Source organism: Hemiscyllium ocellatum, chromosome 37, assembly GCF_020745735.1.
Source record: "Hemiscyllium ocellatum isolate sHemOce1 chromosome 37, sHemOce1.pat.X.cur, whole genome shotgun sequence".
NCBI lineage: Eukaryota > Metazoa > Chordata > Chondrichthyes > Orectolobiformes > Hemiscylliidae > Hemiscyllium > Hemiscyllium ocellatum.
Window position 1 is genome coordinate 2,144,168 of NC_083437.1, and position 20,371 is coordinate 2,164,538.

Consider the following 20,371-nt stretch of genomic DNA (forward strand, 5'->3'; position numbering starts at 1 on the left):
TTCAAGCTCTTCTTTCGCTGCCTTCGCCTCTATGCCTTCTTCTTTGAGAAAAAACCCCAACTATCCTTCTATGACCCCTTCTCACACATCCGACCTTCCTCTTCTTCTTGGTCACCCCCACCCAGCCTCTATTGCTGACTGCTAATATGATATTAACCACCTCGATTTCACCACCCCCCTCACCCATTCCAACCTCACCCCTTTCAAATATGCAGGGCTCCACTCTCTCTGCACCAATCCCTGTTTCACCATCAAATCTGCAAACTAAGACGTGGTGGTAGTAGCCTGGAAGACGGACCACTATGTTGCAGATGCCAAACGCAAGCTCCAACACCATGTCCTATCTCCACCCTTGACCACAACCCCACCAAGACTCATCAGGCTACTATCATCCACACTTCCCATGACCTCATCACCTCTGGTAATCTCTCCTCCACCACCTCCATTCTCCCCAGCCCCACACTGCTCGTTTCTACCTGCTCCCCAAGATCCACAAGCCCACCTACCCAGGCAGACCCATCATTTCCGCAAACTGCTGCCCCACCAAATTCATTCCTTCCAACTTCAACTCCATTCTCTCCCCTTTGGTCCAAACACTTCCCACCTACATCCAATGCAACAACCATTCCCTCCATCTCTTTGGACACTTGCAGTTCCCTGAACCCAGAGCTCCATCTTCACTATGGATGCACAGTCCTTACACACGTCCACTCTTCACAAGGACAGTCTTCAGGCCTTCAGTTCTTTCCTCTCTAACAGATCCATCCAGTCCCCTCCACCATTACGTTCCTATACTTTGCCCATATAGTCCTCACCCTCAATAACCTTTCCTGCGACTCTTCCCAGTTTTTCCAAATCCAGGGGTGGCAATGGGCACTCACTTGATCCCTAGCTTCGCCTGCCTCTTTGTCAAGGGTTCCGAACAGTCCCTCGTCAGTATATACAATGGTACTGTTCCCCAACTCATCTGCTGTTACATCAATGTCAGGATCAATGCTGCTTCCTGCACCCAGGTTGAACTGGAATAATTTACCAACTTCATTAAAAACTTCCACCCAGCCCTCAAATTCACTTAATCTGTCTCAGACACCTCCCTCCTTTCTTGACTTCTCCATTTCCATCTCTGGTGACAGTTTATGGATTGACATTTACTATAAACCCACAGACTCCCTTAGCTATCTGGGCTATCCTGCAAAACCTCTATCCTGTTTTCCAATTTCTCCGTCACCACCGCATCTACTCTGACAAGAAGACATTCTATTTCTAAACATTCCGTATTTCCTCCTATTTCAAACAATGATTTTTCGCCACACTACCATCCAGACAGCCCTTCACCACACATCCTCTATTCCCCGTTCCACTACTCTAAACCCCACTCTATCCAAACATAATAAAGACAGTGTCCCCTGTCCTCACTTTCCACCCCACCAGCCTTCCACACAAATGTATCATCTGCAAACTCCAATTAGATCCTATCATACAGCACACCTTCCCCTCTCCACCCCTCTCTGCCTTCGTCAAGAACCATTCCCTTCGTTCACTCCACATTCCCCACCAACACCCCTCCGAACCCCTAGGCACCTTCCACTGCAACTGAAAAAGATGTGACACCAGTCAGCACACTACCTCCCTCATCTCCATCCAGGTGAGACAGAGGCTCATGTGCTTTCCTTCCAACCTAGTTTACAGCATCAGGTGCTCCCGATGTGGTCTTCTCTACATGGGGGAGACCAAACATAAACTAAGTGAACATTTCACTCAGCAAGTTAGCGATGCCTGTCAAGGCCAACCTGACCTCTCAGTCACTGCCCATTTCACTTCCCCCTCCCACTCCTTCTCCAACATATCCCCAATCTAACGTACACCCACACATCCAAATTCCACCTCAACTGCACTTGATTTAAATCCAATTCGCCATCCTCCCAAGAGCCCATACTGACACTAACCTGGTCTGCCTTACTCCACAGGCTCGAGTATATTTTGCTTGTTGGAGTCGGAAGACAGCCCTTACCCTCTACAACCTCAGCCTCACATAACTGGGCTCCAATAACACACTCCACCCCACCTCACCCCCGCCTGCAACAGCACCCTGTCATCCTACTGATCAGACCCTGGTGACCTACACTGATCACACTTCCGTATTCACCTAACTGCACTGAAGGGCTATCACCCCATTAGACACTGGTGTTCCCAATTCTCACCCCCCCACCCCCACCCCGTTGGCAGTCAGTTATATCCCTCTTCCAAACCCGAGGGCAGTTAGTGATGCCCCACCCCAATTTGGCCCACATTCTTCCAGCCCCAATTATTCTCAGACTTTTACTCACACTCAGCTGCTTCCTGGGAGGGGGGAGGATTGTGGCTCAGGGACAACTTCAAATGGAATGAGAACTCGAGGCTGATTGCCGTTCCCTTCAACGTGACCACACTAAGCTGCAACGATATTTCTCACCATGCTCCAGAAATCAGATGGTAAGTATGCTCGCTGAGTTGGCAGGTTTGTTTTCAGACATTTCGTCACCATGTTAGATAACATCACCAGTGAGGCACCAGTGAAGCACTGGTATTCTTTTCCATTTTCTATTTATGTGTCTTGGTCTATTAAGGTATGTGATATAATTTCCAGTTCTTTTTCTCAGAGGTTGGTAAATGGGGTCCAAATCAATGTACATATTGATGGAGTTCCGGTTTGAATGCCAGGCCTCTAGGAATTCTTCTCCTCATGTGTCTTTTTATGCTGTCCTAGGATGTTCCAGTCGAAGTGGTGTTCGTCATTATCTGTATGTAAGGATACGAGTGACAGTGGGTCATGTCTCTTGGTGACAAGTTGGTGTTTGTGTATCCTGCTGGCTAGTTTTCTGCCTTTCTGTCTGACATAGTGTTTGTTATAGTTCTTGCAAGATATTTTGTAAATCACATTCATTTTGCTGGTTGTGGGGTCCTTTAGGTTCATCAGCAGCTGTTTCAGTGTGTTGGTAGGTTTGTGAGCTACCATGATGCCAAGATGTCAGAATAGTCTGGTCGTCATCTCCAAGATGTTTTTGATATATGGTAGTGTAGCTAGTGTCTACTTGTTTGGATTTGTTGTCTAAGAATGAGGCAGCACGGTGGCACAGTGGTTAGCACTGTTGCTTCACAGTGCCAAGAGACCCAGGTTCAATTCCCACCTCAGGCAACTGTCTGTGTGGAGTTTGCAAATTCTCCCAGTGTCTGTATGGGTTTCCTTCAGGTGCTCTAATTTCCTCCCACAGTCCAAAAATGTGCAGGTTAGGTGAATTGGCCATGCTAAATTGCCCAAAGTGTTCAGTGAAAGTTTAAATGTAGTGGAATGGGTTTGGGTGGGTCCCTCTTCGGAGGGTCGGTGTGGAGTTGTTGGGCAGGAGCATGGCCAGCAGTGGCTTAAATGTCCCTAATGATTCTGCTTCCATCACCATGCATTCACAACTCTCTGCGTAAAGAACCTACCTCGTGGCTCTTAAACTCAATCCCCCATTAATGAAAGCCAAAACATCATATGCTTTGTTAACAATCCTATCCACTTGGGTGGCAACTTTGAGGGAACAATGTACTTTCACACCCAGATCCCTCTGTTCCACCACACTGCCAAGAATCCTGTCTTTACTCCTACATTCAGCATTTGAATTTGACCTTCCAAAATGCATCACTTTTCATTTTTCCACGTTGAACTCCATCTGCCATTTCTCAGCCCAGCTCTGCATCCTCTCTATTTCGTGTTGCATCCTGCAGTAGCCCTCGATACTCTTGACAACACCTCTAACCTTTGTGCCATCTGCAAATTTACTAACCCACCCCACAAGAAAGAAGGAAAGGAAGAAAGGAAGACTGGAGGTTGGCAAACGTGATGCCACTGTTTAAGAAGGGTGGTAAGGACAAGCCAGGGAACTCTAGACTAGTGAGCCTGATCTCGATGGTGGGCAAGTTGTTGGAGTCAATCCTGAGGGACAGGATGTACATGTATTTGGAAAGGCAAGAACTGATTTGGGATAGTCAGCATGACTATGTGCGAGGGAAATCATGTCTCACAAACTTAATTGAGTTTTTTGAGGAAGTAACAAAAAGGATTGATGAGGGTAGAGCAGTAGATGTGATCTATATGGACTTCAGTAAGGCGTTCGACAAGGTTTCCCAAGGGAGACTGATTAGCAAGCTTAGGTCTCATAAAATACAGGGAGAACTAACTATTTGGACACAGAACTGGCTCAAAGGTAGAAGACAGAGGGTGGTGGTGAAGGATTGTTTTTCAGAGGCCTGTGACCAGTGGAGTGCCACAAGGATCGGTACTGGGTCTCTACCTTTTTGTCATTTACATAAATGATTTGGATGCGAGCATAAGAGGTACAGTTAGTAAGTTTGCAGATGACACTAAAATTGGAGGTGGAGTGGACAGCAAAGAAGGTTACCTCAGATTACAACAGGATCTTGACCAGATGGGCCAACGGGCTGAGAAGTGGCAGATGGAGTTTAATTTAGATAAATGTGAGGTGCTGCATTTTGGAAAAGCAAATCTTAGCGGGACTTATATACTTAATGGTAAGGTCTTAGGGAGTGTTGCTGAACAAAGAGACCTTGGAATGCAGATTCATAGCTCCTTGAAAGTGGAGTTGCAGGTAGATAGGATAGTGAAGAAGGTGTTTGGTATGCTTTCTTTTATTGGTCATAGTATTGAGTACAAAAGTTGGGAGGTCATGTTGCAGCTGTACAGGACATTGGTTAGGCCACTGTTGGAATATTGCGTGCAATTCTGGTCTCCTTCCTATTGGAATGATGTTGTGAAACTTGAATGGGTTCAGAAAAGATTTACAAGATGTTGCCAGGGTTGGAGGATTTGAACTATAGCGAGAGGCTGAACAAGCTGGGCCTGTTTTCCCTAGATTGTCAGAGACTGAGGGGTGACCTTAGCAAGGTTTACAAAATTATGAGGGGCATGGATAGACTAAATAGGCAAAGTCTTTTTCCTGTGGTCGGGGAGTCCAGAACTAGAGGGCATAGGTTTAGGGTGAGAGGGGAAATATATAAAAAGCGACGTAAGGGGCAACGTTTTCATGCTGAGGGTGGTACGTGTATGGAATGAGCTGCCAGAGGAAGTGGTGGAGGCTGGTACAATTGTAATATTTAAGATGCATTTGGATGGGAATATGCATAGGAAGGGTGTGGAAGGATATGGGCCGGGTGCTGGCAGGTGGGACTAGATTGGGTTGAGATATCTGGTCGGTATGGATAGGTTGGACCGAATGGTCTGTTTCCATGCTGTACATCACTATGACTCTGTGACTCTCTGGCTCTATGACTTAACCTCCTCATCCAAGTCATTTATAAAAACTTCAAAGCTCAGAGGCCCTAGAACAGAGCCCTGTGGGACCCCACTCAACACTGATCTCCAGGCAGAATGCTTTCTACCTACAACCACACTCTGCCTTCTGTCAGCCAGCCAATTCGAAATCAAGATAGCCAAGTCTCCCTGACTTTAGGAATGAGCTTACCATGGGAAACTTTCTCAAATGCCTTGCTCAAGTCCAGATATACCACATCCACTGCTAGACCTTTGTGGACCTTACTCATCACCTCCTCAAATAACTCAATAAGATTTGTAAGGCATGACCTGCCCCTCACAAAGTCATGCGGATTGCCTTTAATCATAGAACACAGAACATAGAAAATTACAGCACAGAACAGGCCCTTTGGTCCATGAAGTTGTGCCGAGGTTTAGTCCTAAAGTCAAAAATAATAACTTAACCTACGCACCCCTCAACTTACTGCTAACCATGTGCATGTCCAGCAATCATTTAAATGTCCCTAATGACTCTGCTTTGGGGTGGCACAGTGGTTAGCACTGCTGCCTCAGAGCATCAGGGTCCCAGCTTCGATTCCAGCCTTGGGTGACTGGCTGTGTGGAGTTTGCACATTCTCCCCGTGTCTGCTTCCTGGAGTAGCCTAGGATAAATCTGGTCTGGCCCTGGGGACCGATCAATCTTGATGTTTTCCAAAATTTTCAGCACATCAACCTCATCAATCTTGATCTGGTCAAGACTGTATCCCAGCTCCTCAAAGTTTTCATTCACAACAAGGTACCTTTCCTTTGTGAAAACCAAAGCAAAAAACTCATTTAGGGCTTCCCCTATTTGCTCAGACTCTATGCGCAAGTTCCCTCCGCTATCCCTGATCGGCCCTAACTTCTCCCTGATCATTCTCTTATTCCTCACGTATGAGTAAAATGTCTTTATGTTCTTCCTAATCCTTCTTGCCAAGCCCTTTTCATGCAACCTACTGGCTCTACTCAGTCCATTTCTGAGCTCCTTTCTAGCAAGCCTGTAATCCTCTAAAGCTGTGCTAAATCCTTGCTTCCTCCACTTTACATAAGCTGCCTTCTTCCTTTTGATGAGACGTTCCTCTGTTCTCGTCATCCAAGGTTCCTTAATCTTACCCCTTCGAACCTGTCTCAGAGGAACAAAATTGTGCATCAAAAATATCTTCCCTTGGTAAGTGCTCCTTTCACTCTCCAAGGCCATGCTAAATGTGAGGCAGTTGTGATCACTTTCATCAAAGTGTTCCCCCACCGCGAGATCTGATACCTGTCCTGGCTCATTGCCGAGCACCAAATCCAAAATGGATATAGTTTTAAATTGAGGGGTGATAGTTATAGGACTGGTGTCGGAGGTAGTTTCTTTACTCAGAGAATATTAGGGGCATGGAATGCACTGCCTGCAACAATAATAGACTCGCCAGTTTTAAGGGCAGTTAAATGGTCATTGGAGAAACATATGGACGAAAATGGAATAGTGTAGATTAAATGGACTTCAGATTGGTTTCACAGGCCAAGGGCCTTACTGCACTGTAATGTTGTATGTTCTTAACACTGTCACTTCCGGTTCTTTTCTACTTGTCTTCAATCACATGCTGTTCCAATGCTTCACCTTTTCTCTTTCGATTTGGAAATCTTCTTTCAGCAGAACGCTGTCTCTGCATCCTCTGTCAGTATAAAGCCTTCCAACACCTACCAACATAATTGGCCAGGACACTGGCCCTAGCACATTTCCAGTTATTTGTTTATAATCCATGGGTTGTGGATGTCTCTAGCTGGCAGGTACTTATTGCCTACCCCTAGCTGCCATTAATTGAGTTGCTTGCTAGACAAGGTCGTTGAAAATCAGTTACATGGTGGCACAGTGGATCAGTGGTTAGCACTGCTGCCTCACAGCACCAGGGTCCCAGGTTTGATTCCAGCCTTGGGCGACTGTCTGTGTGGAGTTTGCACATTCTCCCCGTGGCTGTGTGAGTTTCCTGCGGGTGCTCCATTTTCCTCCCACGGTCCAAAGATGTGTAGGCCATGTGAATTGGCCATGCTAAATTGCCCAGAGTGTTAGGTCAGAGGGAAATGGCTCTGGGTGGGTTTCTCTTCCAAGGTTTGGACTTGTTGGGCTAAAGGGCCTGTTTCCATACTGTTGGTAATCTAATATAATATAGCTCTGGAGTGACATGTTGACCAGACCAAGTAAGTATAACAGATTTCCTTCCCTGAAGCATATCAGGTACTCAGATGGGTATTGGCATTACACATTGGCATTAGTTTCTGGATTAATTGTCTAGTGAGAATAACACTAGGCCACCACCCGTCCCACTCGAGCTCAGTGCTGTTCCTAATTTCCACCCATACTGACTCAGTAGACAAACCTTTGTTTCTGTAGCTGTGATGCACTCTCTGATTAGCAATGCTACACCCCCTCCTCTTTTTCCACCCTCCCTGATCTTTTTAAATGTTCTAAACGCTGAAACATCAAGCAACCATTCCTGCCCCAATGAAACCCACGTCTCTGTTATGGTTACAACATTGTAGCCCCAAGTACCGATCCAAGCACTAAGTTCATCATTCTTATTTCGGACACTCCTTGCGTTAAAGCAGACACACTTTAACTGATCGCTTTGTTTCATCGTGTGAGAAACCTTTCTGATAGATTCAATATATCCTGTCACTGCTCCATCTACAACTGTCCCCCTCTCAGACATGTGGCTCTGATTCCCAGCCCTAACAAATTAGTTTAAACCATCCCGAATTACACGAGCAAATCTCCCACCCAGGACATTTGTATCCCTCCAGTTCAGGTACAACCTGTCCTTCATGTACAGGTCCCACCTTCCCCAGAATGTATCCCAATGGTCTAGGTATCTGAGCCCCTCCCTCCTGCACCACCTTGCAGCCACGTGTTAAGCTGCATTTGCTGACTGTTCCTCACCTCACTATCCTGTGGCATTGGTAACAAACCTGAGATCACTAAACTTCTCGTCTTGCTCTTCAGCTTCCAACCTAACTCTCTTTGTCACTTTTCAGATGCTCAAGCCCTTTCCTGGCCAATTCCCGTTCTTCTAGAATATACTGTATAGGTATTTTTCTTCTGCTGCTCATAGTTCCTGGGTTCTGTAGTGTGTTGTAGCAGTTTAAATAATGTCCTGATGCTGCTCCATTTGTGGGTGCTGGGATGAGTACTTCTGCAGTTAAAGATCTGGTCTGTGTGTATTGCTTTCCTATAGATGCTGGTCCACAGTTCTCCATTAACTGTTTGTTGCATGTAACATCTAGGAATGGGAGTCTGTTGTTGCTCTCCTCCTCTTTTGTGAAATTTATGCCAGTAAGAATGTTGTTGATGATGTTCCAGGTTTCCTCCAATTTGTTCCATTTTGTGATGACAAAGGTAAAAACAATGATGCAGATGCTGGAAACCAGAGTCTGGATTAGTGGCGCTGGGAAAGCACAGCAGTTCAGGCAGCATCCGAGGAGCAGTAAAATTGACGTTTCGGGCAAAAGCCCTTCATCAGACAAAGGTGTCATCCACGTAGCAGATCCAAAGCTTGGTTTGGATCGTGGAGAGAGCTGTTCATTTGAGTCTCTGCATTACTGCATCTGCGAAGAAGCCTGATACTGGTGATCCCATGAGTGTTCCATTGATTTGTTTGTAGGTGAAGTGGTAGTGAGGCACAGTTCTATAAAGGCTTGTTGAAATCTACACATACTCATTAACTGCCCTACCCTAATCTGTGCACTTGGACAACTCCTCAAAAAATTCAACCAAATTCATTAGGCATGACTTCCCTCTGATGACCCCGATCCAAGTTTATGTCTCTAAATGGAAATTACTTTCCTTCTTTCCAGTTTTCTCCAATAGCTTCTAAATTACTGATGTTAGACTCATTGGTCTATATTTTTCGTGTGTATCTCTATCAACCTTTTTGTAAACATGGGGGTAAAAAAGGGGGAGGCGTGGCATTACTTGTCAAAGACAGTATCACAGCAGTGGAATGGACGATGGAAGAGGACTTGCCATCTGAGGTAGTTTGGGCTGAGGTTAGAAATAGGAAAGGTGAGGTCACCCTGTTAGGTGTTTTCTATAGGCCTCCTAATAGTCCTAGAGAAGTAGAGGATAATATTGCGAGGATGATTCAGGAAAAGAGTGAAGGTAGCAGGGTGGTTGTTATGGGGGACTTTAACTTCCCAGATATTGACTGGGAGAGCTATAGCTCGAGTTCATTAGATGGGTCGGTGTTTGTACAATGTGTGCAGGAGGGTTTCCTGACACAATATGTCGACAGGCCAACAAGAGGGGAGGCTATATTGGATTTGGTTCTAGGTAATGAACCAGGCCAGGTGTTAGACTTGGAGTTAGGTGAGCACTTCGGGGACAGTGACCACAACTCGGTGACTTTTACTTTAGTGATGGAGAGGGATAATCGTGCGCCGCAGGGCAAGAGCTATAGCTGGGGGCAGGGAAATTATGATGCAGTGAGGCATGACTTAGGATGTGTGGATTGGAAAAACAGGCTTCAAGAGAAGAACACTAATGAGATGTGGGGATTGTTCAAGGAGCAGCTACTGCGTGTCCTCGATAGGTATGTACCAGTCAGGCATGGTGTAAAGGGCCTTGTGAGGCAGCCGTGGTTTAGTAAGGAATTGGAGTCCCTTGTGAAAGGGAAGAAGGCGGCATATGTAAAGATGAGGCGTGAAGGTTCAGTTGGGGCGATTGAGAGTTATAAGGTAGCCAGGAAGGAGCTAAAGAGGGAGCTAAGAGAAGCGAGAAGGGGACATGAAAAGTCTTTAGCTGGTAGGATTAGGGAAAACCCAAAGGCTTTCTATAGGTATGTCAAGAATAAAAGGATGACTAGGGTAGGTATCGGTCCAGTCAAGGATAGTAGTGGGAAGTTGTGTGTGGAGGCGGAGGAGATTGGAGAGACATTAAATCAGTACTTTTCATCAGTATTCACTCAGGAACAGGACACTGTTGCTGATGTGAATATGGAATCACAAATAATTAGAATGGATGCCCTGGAAATATGCAGGGAGGAGGTTTTGGGAATATTGGAAAGGATGAATATAGATAAGTCTCCTGGGCCTGATGGCATTTACCCCAGGATCCTATGGGAAGCTAGGGAGGAGATAGCAGAGCCATTGGCCTGGATTTTTATGTCATCATTGTCTACGGGAATAGTACCAGAGGACTGGAGGATAGCGAATGTGGTCCCATTGTTCAAGAAAGGGAGTAGGGATAGCCCTAGTAACTATAGGCCAGTGAGTCTGACTTCAGTGGTGGGCAAAGTCTTAGAGAGAATGGTAAGGGATAAGATTTATGAACATCTGGGTAGGAATAACGTGATCAGGGATAGCCAGCATGGTTTTGTGAAGGGCAGGTCGTGCCTCACAAACCTTATTGAGTTCTTTGAGAAGGTGACTAAGGAAGTGGATGAGGATAAAGCAGTAGATGTTGTGTATATGGATTTTAGTAAGGCGTTCGATAAGGTTCCCCATGGTAGGCTAATACTAAAACTTCGGAGGTATGGCATTGAGGGTACATTAGAGGTTTGGATTAGGAATTGGCTGGCTGGAAGGAGACAGAGGGTAGTAGTTGATGGATTATGTTCATCTTGGAGTGCAGTTACTAGCGGTGTACCACAAGGATCTGTTTTGGGACCATTGCTTTTTGTTATCTTTATAAATGATCTAGAGGAAGGACTTGAAAGCTGGGTAAGCAAGTTTGCGGATGACACAAAAGTCGGTGGAGTTGTGGATAGTGAGGAAGGAAGTGGTAGGTTACAGCGGGATATAGATAAGTTGCAGAGCTGGGCGGAAATGTGGCAAATGGAATTCAATGTAGCTAAGTGTGAAGTCGTTCACTTTGGTAGGAATAACAAGATGATGGATTACTGGGCTAATGGTAGGCTACTTGGTAGTGTGGATGAGCAGAGGGATCTTGGTGTCTATGTACACAGATCTCTGAAAGTTGCCACCCAGGTAAATAGTGCTGTGAGGAAGGCATATGGTGTACTGGGCTTTATTGGCAGAGGAATTGAGTTCCGGAGTCCTGAGGTCATGTTGCAGTTGTATAGGACTCTGGTGAGGCCTCATCTGGAGTATTGTGTGCAGTTTTGGTCGCCATACTATAGGAAGGATGTGGAAGCTTTAGAACGAGTGCAGAGGAGGTTTACCAGGATGTTGCCTGGAATGGTAGGAAAATCTTATGAGGAAAGGCTGAGGCACTTGGGGCTGTTCTCATTGGAGAAGAGAAGGTTTAGGGGAGATCTGATAGAAGTGTATAAGATGATTAGGGGTTTAGATAGGGTAGATACTAAGAACCTTTTACCGCTAATGGAGTCAGCTGTTACTAGGGGACATGGCTTTAAATTAAGGGGTGGTAGGTATAGGACAGATGTTAGGGGTAGATTCTTCACACAGCGGGTTGTGAGTTCATGGAATGCCCTGCCCGTATCAGTGGTGAACTCTCCTTCTTTATGGTCATTTAAGCGGGCATTGGATAGGCATTTGGAAGTTATTGGGCTAGTATAGGTTAGGTAGGATTCGGTCGGCGCAACATCGAGGGCCGAAGGGCCTGTACTGCGCTGTATCCTTCTATGTTCTATGTTCTATTAATGCTCCTCTATTGGCCAGAAATGATTAAAAAATTTGGGTCACAGACCTGACAATTTCTCTCCTTATCTCCAACAACAATTATAAGAAACAATTTATCCAGATAGTCATACAACAGGGACTATTTGGTCCAACTCATCCATGCCAATCAGATTTCCCAGACTAAACTAGCCCCATTTGCCTGACTTTTTGTCATTTTCCTCAGAACCTTTCCTGATCATGTACCTGTCCAAATGTCTTTTAAATGTTGTAGTTGTACCCACTTCTACCATTTCATACGCCTTCCAAATGCACACCACTCTCTGTGTGGAAAAAGTTGCCCCTCAGGCCCTTTTAAATCTTTTGCCTCTCATTCTTAAGCCTATGACTTCCAGTTTCAACTCCCCGACCAGAGGAAAAGACCATTGCTATTCACTTTATCCATGCTCCTCATGATTTTATAAATCGCTATAAGGTCATCCTCAACTGGGAAAAATGTCCCAATCAATCCAGGCCCTCCTCCTAATTCAAACTCTCTAGTCCTGGTAATATCTTTGTAAATCTTTTCTGCATCTTTTCCAGTTTAATCACATACTTCCCATAGTAGCATGATGAGAACAGCATGCAGGACTCCAAAGATGGCTCACCAATGTACTGTACTGTTGTAATTTGACTTCCCAAATCTTTTGCTCAATGGTCTGACCAATGATGTGAAGCAGATTTAAAGCTACCTTTACCATCCAGTCTACAAATGACATCCTTTTCAAGGAACTACGTACCTGCACCCCTAGGTCTGTCTGTTCAGCACTACCCAGGAACTACCATTAACTGTGTAAGATCTGCTGTGATTTGTCTTACCAAAGTGCAACACTTCACATTTATCTAAATTAAACAGCACAGTGTGGCACAGTGGCTGAGTGGATAGCACTGCTGCCTCACAGCACCAGGGACCCAGGTTCGCATTCTGTTTCGGGCAGCTGTCTCTGTGGAGTTTGTACGTTCTCCCCATGTCTGTGTGCGTTTGCTCCGGTTTCCTCTTACAGTCCAAAGATGTGCAGGCCAGGTGAATTGGTCATGCAAAAAAACCCTTAGTGTTAGGAGCATTAGTCAGGAGTAAACATGGGGTAGGGGTATGGGACTGTGTCTGGTTGGATTACTCTTCACAGGGTCAGTGTGGACTTGCTGGGCTGAAGGGCCTGTTTCTATACTGGAGGGAAGCTAATAGACTTCATCTGCCATTCCTCAGCCCATTGGCCCAGCTGATCAATATCCCATTGTACTCTTAGATAACCGTCCACTATACAGCCAATTTTGGTGTCGTCTACAAAATCACTTACAATGTCTCCTTTTTCTCATTCAAATCATTTATATAAATGATATATAATAGAGGACTCAGCAGTGCAGAACACCACATGACATAGGCTTACAGTCTGAAAATAACCCTCTACTGCCACACTGTCTTGTAATGTCATACAATTTTGTATTCAATTGGCTAGATTTCCTGGATCCCAAGTGACCTAATCTTGCTCACCAGTCTATCATGCAGAACCTTGTTGAAGGCCTTGCTAAAGCTCATACAGACAATGTCTACTGCTCTATGCTTGACAATTCTCTTGGTCCCATCCTCAAAAAAAACTCAACTACATTTGTAAGATATGATTTACCACACACAAAACCATGTTGCCTATTCTTGCTCAGTCCTTGCCTCTTCAGATGAATGTCAGTGATGTGTCACAGAAACTCCTCCAACAACATACCTACCACTAACGTCAGGTTCACTGGTCTGTAAATCTCTGACACTTCCTTATGGCCTTTCTTAAATAAAGGGACACTATTAGCAACTCTCCAGTCTACCAGAACCGCTCCCGAGGCTGTTGATGATTTAAATATCTCTGTGCGCATACCTGCAATTTCTTCCCAGCTTTCCACAATGTCCTGGGGTACATTTGATAAAGTCAAAAGGATTTATCCACCTTAATACATATTAAGACATCGAGAATTTTCTCTTTTGTAATGCGGACCCTTTTCTCAATATCAACTTTGATTACCCCAACATCCCTAGCTTCCATGTCTTTCTCCACAAGATCAGCATGATTTGTGGTTAAAGAATTCATTCATTAGTCTCTTAATGGCCAGGGAGAAGCTGTTCCTGAACCTGCTGATGTATGTGTTCAAGCTTCTGTACTTTCTGCTTAACGGAAGAGGTTGGAGGAGATCGTTACCGGCATGTGGTGGGACTTTGATGATATTTACAGCCTTTTCTGCATCAATGAGCTATGCAAATGGAGTCCATGGATGGAATGTGGTCTTCTGTGATGGTCTGGCCTGTGCACACCACATTCTGTAGTTTCTTATGGTTCTAGGCAGAGCAGTTGTCATACCAGGCCATTATTCACCCGGACTTTCAACGGTGCATCTGCAGAAGTTGGTGAAGGTATTTGAGGGCAGATCAAATTTCCTGAGCCGCCTGAGGGAAAAGAGGCATTGTTGTGCCTTCTTGTCTGTCACATCGACATGGGAAATTCAGGATAACCATCAGCTATCATCACTCCAAGGAACTTGACGCTGTCCACCCTTTCAACCTCGGCTCTGTTGATGTAGATGGGGGCATGTTCCCCTCCTTTCTTTCTGAAGTCCATGATCAGATATTTAGTTTTGCCAACATTGAGAGAGAGGTTGTTCTCATTGTACCATATCATCATGCCTCCTATTTCCCTTCTGTATATTGACTTGTCTATGTATTTTGACCTACTGTGGCAGTGTCATCAGCGAACTTGTGGATGGTGTTTGTTTGGTATTTGGCAACACAGTTGTGGGCATAAAGGGAGTGCAGTAAGGGGCTGAGAACGCATCGCTGGAGGACTCCAGTGTTGATTGTTATTATGGAGGAGTTGCAGTTACCTACTTTCACTGATTGCAGTCTGTGGGTCAGAAAGCTGACGATCCGTTTGCAGAGGAGCAGAGCCGAAACCAAGATCAGGGATATTTGAGATCAGTCTGGAGGGTAGAACGGTGTTGAAGACAGAGCTATAGTCAATGAGCTGGAGTCTATTGTAGGCGTCCTTGTTATCCAGATGTTCCAAGTATGAGCGCAGAGCTTGGAAATGGCATCCGCTGTGGACCTGTTATATTGTAGGCAAATTGTAGGGGATCAAGCCAGGCTGGGAGACTGGAGTTGATGTGAGCCATGACCAGCCTTTCACAGCACTTCATGACAATTGAGGCCAGAGTCACTGGGATGTCATCATTAAGGCACATTACGTTAGCTTCTCAGGTATTCGGATGATGGTGGTCTCCTTGAAGCAGTTGGAGACTTTGGCTTGGAGGAGGGAAACATTGAAGATGACAGTGAATACCTCCATCAGTTGGTTAGTGCAGGCTCTGAGAATTTGGCCAGGGACCTCCTTCCGGACTCGTCGCTTTCCTTGGAGGTCCGATCCGACATCTGCAGCAGCACAAGTACATTCAAAACTATCAGGGCCATTGTCAGCCCCCATTAAGTGACAGTCACACAGTCATTCATTATTGACATTCATGTCCCCACCCCCTCTCCGCCCACCCCCCACCCCCCCATCCCCACCCAGGGCGCTATTGGTTCGTGTGAGCACTGCATAGTTTGTGTCGAGACAGAGTGTCATCAATTGTCTGGTTCAAGGAGTGAATATTTTGCAGTCTGGAATATTTTGTGATTCCAGTCAAGCTTTTGCTTGAACCTGAATTGTATCAATCAACTTGAGTGTTGTGCCTTGTAAATGGTGAACAGTTGGTAGGTAGTCAGGAGGTGTCATGTACATGAACCATCTGAACGAAGAACCTGAGGGCATTTTTGCGAAGTTTGCACATGATACAATGATAGCTGGTCAGCCAGGTGATATTGGGGAATCTGGGAAGCTGCAGAAAGACTTGAACAAGCTAAGATAGTGGGCAAACAACTGGCAGATGGAACACAATGTGGAAATGTGTGAGATTATGGATTTTGGTAGATAGAATAGAGGCATACACTGTATTCTAAAAGGATTTATAAAATCTTAGGCACAAAGCAATTTTGGAGTCCTCGTCCTCTTTTATGGCTGTGTGGGTTCAGATGGCAGTTAGGAAAGCAAATGTAATGTCGACATTAATTTCAAAAGAGCTAGAATACAAGAGCAGAGACGTACTGCTGAGGCTCTTTAAGGCTCTGGTCAGACTGCATTTGGAATATTGTGTGCGGTTTGGGCAATATATTTAGGGAAGAATGTGGTGGTAATGGACGGGGGACAGAGTAATCCTGGGATAGAAAAACATAGAAAAATACAGCGCAGTACAGGCCCTTCGGCCCTCGATGTTGCGCCGACCAAAGTCTACCTAACCTACACTAGCCCAATAACCTCCATTTGCTTATCCAATGCCCGCTTGAATGACCATAAAGAGGGAGAGTCCACCACTGCTACTGGCAGGGCATTCCATGAACTCACGACCCGTGGAGTAAAGAATCTACCCCTAACATCTGTCCTATGCCTACCACCCCTTAATTTATAGCTGTTTCCCCTAGTAACAGCTGACTCCATTAGCGGAAAAAGATTCTCACTGTCAACCCTATCTAAACCCCTAATCATCTTGTACACCTCTATCAAATCTCCCCTAAACCTTCTTTTCTCCAATGAGAACAGCCCCAAGTGCCTCAGCCTTTCCTCATACGATCTTCCTACCATGCCAGGCAACATCCTGGTAAACCTCCTCTGCACTCGTTCCAATGCCTCCACGTCCTTCCTATAGTATGGTGACCAAAACTGCACGCAATACTCCAGATGAGGCCGCACCAGAGTCTTATACAACTGCAACATGACCTCAGGACTCCGGAACTCAATTCCTCTACCAATAAAGCCCAGTACACCATATGCCTTCTTCACAGCACTATTTATCTGGGTGGCAACTTTCAGAGATCTGTGTACATGGACACCAAGATCCCTCTGCTCATCCACACTACCAAGTAGCCTACCACTAGCCCAGTAATCCATCTTCTTGTTACTCCTACCAAAGTGAAAGACTTCACACTTAGCTACATTGAATTCCGTTTGCCACCTTTCTGCCCAGCTCTGCAACTTATCTATATCCCGCTGTAACCTGCCACATCCTTCTTCGCTGTCCACAACTCCACCAACTTTCGTGTCATCCGCAAACTTGCTCACCCAGCTTTCAAGCCCCTCCTCTAGGTCATTTATAAAAATGACAAACAGCAATGGTCCCAAAACAGATCCTTGTGGAACACCGCTAGTAACTGCACTCCAAGATGAACCTATACCATCAACTACTACCCTCTGTCTCCTTCCAGCCAGCCAATTCCTAATCCAAACCTCTAATGCACCCTCAATGCCATACCTCCGTAGTTTTTGCATTAGCCTACCATGGGGTACCTTATCGAATGCCTTGCTAAAATCCATATACACCAAATCTACTGCTTTAACCTCGTCCACTTCCTTGGTCACCTTCTCAGAGAACTCAATAAGGTTTGTGAGGCACGACCTGCCCTTCACAAAACCATGCTGACTATCCTTGATCACATTATTCCTATCCAGATGTTCATAAATCCTATCCCTTACAATTCTCTCTAAGACTTTGCCCACAACAGAAGTGAGACTCACTGGCCTATAGTTACTCGGGCTATCCCTACTCCCCTTCTTGAACAAGGGGACCACATTCGCTATCCTCCAGTCTTCTGGCACTATTCCCGTAGACAATGACGACATAAAAATCAAGGCCAATGGCTCTGCTATCTCCTCCCTAGCTTCCCAGAGGATCCTAGGATAAATGCCATCAGGCCCAGGGGACTTATCTATTTTCATCCTTTCCAGTTTTCCCCAGACCTCTTCCCTACATACCTCAAGGCCATCCATTCTAATCACTTGTGACTCAATATTCACATCAGCAACAGTGTCCTGTTCCTGAGTGAATACTGACGAAAAGTATTGATTTAGTGTCTCTCCAATCTCCTCCACCTCCACGCACAACTTCCCACTACTATCCTTGACTGGACCGATACCTACCCTAGTCATCCTTTTATTCCTGACATACCTATAGAAAGCCTTTGGGTTTTCCCTAATCCTACCAACTAAGGACTTTTCATGTCCCCTTCTCGCTGCTCTTAGCTCTCTCTTTAGATCCTTCCTGGCTACCTTATAACTCTCAATCGCCCCAACTGAACCTTCACGCCTCATCTTTACATAGGCCGCCCTCTTCCCTTTCACAAGGGATTCCAATTCCTTATTAAACCACGGCTCCCTCACAAGACCCTTTACTCCCTGCCTGACTGGTACATACTTATCAAGGACACCCAATAGCTGTTCCTTGAACAATCTCCACATATGATTTGTGTTCTTCCCTTGAAGCCTATTTTTCCAATCCACACATCCTAAGTCATGCCTCACCGCATCATAATTTCCCTGCCCCCAGCTATAACTCTTGCCCTGCAGTGCACACTTATCCCTCTCCATCACTAGAGTAAAAGTCACTGAGTTGTGGTCACTGTCCCCGAAGTGCTCACCTACCTCCAAGTCTAGCACCTGGCCTGGTTCATTATCTAGAACCAAATCCAGTATAGCCTCACCTCTTGTTGGCCTGTCTACATATTGTGTCAGGAAACCCTCCTGCACACATTGGACAAACACTGACCCATCTAACGAACTTGAGCTATAGCTTTCCCAGTCAATATCTGGGAAGTTAAAGTCCTCCATAACAACCACCCTGCTACTTTCACTCTTCTCCTGAATCATCCTCGCAATACTATCCTCTACTTCTCTCGGACTATTAGGAGGCCTGTAGAAAACTCCTAACAGGGTGACCTCACCTTTCCTATTTCTAACCTCAGCCCAAACTACCTTAGATGGCAAGTCTTCCTCCATCGTCCTTTCCACCGCTGTAATGCTATCCTTGACAAGCAATGCCACACCTCCACCTCTTTTACCCCCATCTCTGACCCTGCTAAAACATTTAAATCCTAGAACCTGCAACAGCCATTCCTGTCTCTGTTCTACCCACTTCTCTGTAATAGTCACAACATCGCAGCCCCAGGTACCAACCCACGCTGCAAGTTCACCTACCTTATTTCTTACACTTCTAGCATTGAAGTATACACACTTCAAGCCACCTTCCTGTTTACAGGCACCCTCCTTCGAGATCGATGCCTTCTTCCTAACCTCCTTACACTCAAGGTCCTGTACCCTAAAGCTACAGTCCAGGTTCCCATGCCCCTGCAGAGTTAGTTTAAACCCTCCCAAAGAGCACTAGCAAACCTCCCCCCAAGGATACTGGTGCCCCTCAGGTTCAGGTGTAGACCATCCTGTTTATAGAGGTCCCACCTTCCCCAGAAAGAACCCCACTTGTCCAGAAACCGGAATCCCTCCCTCCTACACCATCCCTGTAGCCACGCATTTAACTGCTCTCTCTCCCTATTCCTCGACTCTCTATCACGTGGCACAGGTAACAAACCAGAGACAACAACTCTGTTCGTTCTAGCTCTGAGCTTCCAACCTATCTCCCTGAAAGCCTGCCTAACATCCTCACCCCTCTTCCTACCTATGTCGTTGGTTCCAACGTGGACCATGATCTGGGGCTGCTCCCCCTCCCCCTTAAGGACCCGGAAAACACGATCAGAGACATCACGTACCCTTGCACCAGGGAGGCAACATACCAATCGTGAGTCTCTGTTGCCCCCGCAAAACCGCCTATCTGTGACCCTCACTATTGAGTCCCCAATAACTATCGCTCTACCTTTCTCCACCCTTCCCTTCTGAGCAACGGGGACAGGCTCCGTGCCAGAGTCCTGAACCTCGTTGCTAACCCCTGGTAAGTCATCCCCCCCACAAGTATCCAAAACGGTATACTTGTTCTTGAGGGGAATGACCACAGGGGGTCCCTGCACTGGCTGCTTCCTCCCACTCCCCCTCACTGTCACCCATCTCTCGATAACTTTCGGAGTAACTACTTCCCTAAAGGTCGATCTATGACCATCTCTGCCTCCTGAATGATCCGCAGTTCATCCAACTCCAGTTCCAGTTCCCTAACATGGTCTTGGAGGAGCTGGAGATGGGTGCACTTCTTGCAAGTGTAATCAGCAGGGACGCTAATGCCTTCCCTCACCTCATACATGCTGCAAGAGGAACATTGCACTGCCTTTGCTGCCATCCCTCTAAAAGGTAAACTTTAAAAACTAGATCTAAAGAAACAAACAAACAAAATGCAGCACTTACCTACTTACCATAACGGGTCTTATTATTAGGTTAGAGGAGGAGGGCGGGTGGGAGGCTCTACCCCTGTAGTGCCTCGGGTTCGTCGCCTGTGCGCTTATGTAAGAGAAAAAACCTTCCCAGGTAAGCTAGTGCGACACCATCTTCCGGGTCCGCTAGGCACTTAAAAAAAACTTTAAATTTTAGCCATTAAAGAACAAAAACTGGACTATACCCACGACTTAAAAAAACACCACCAGACATT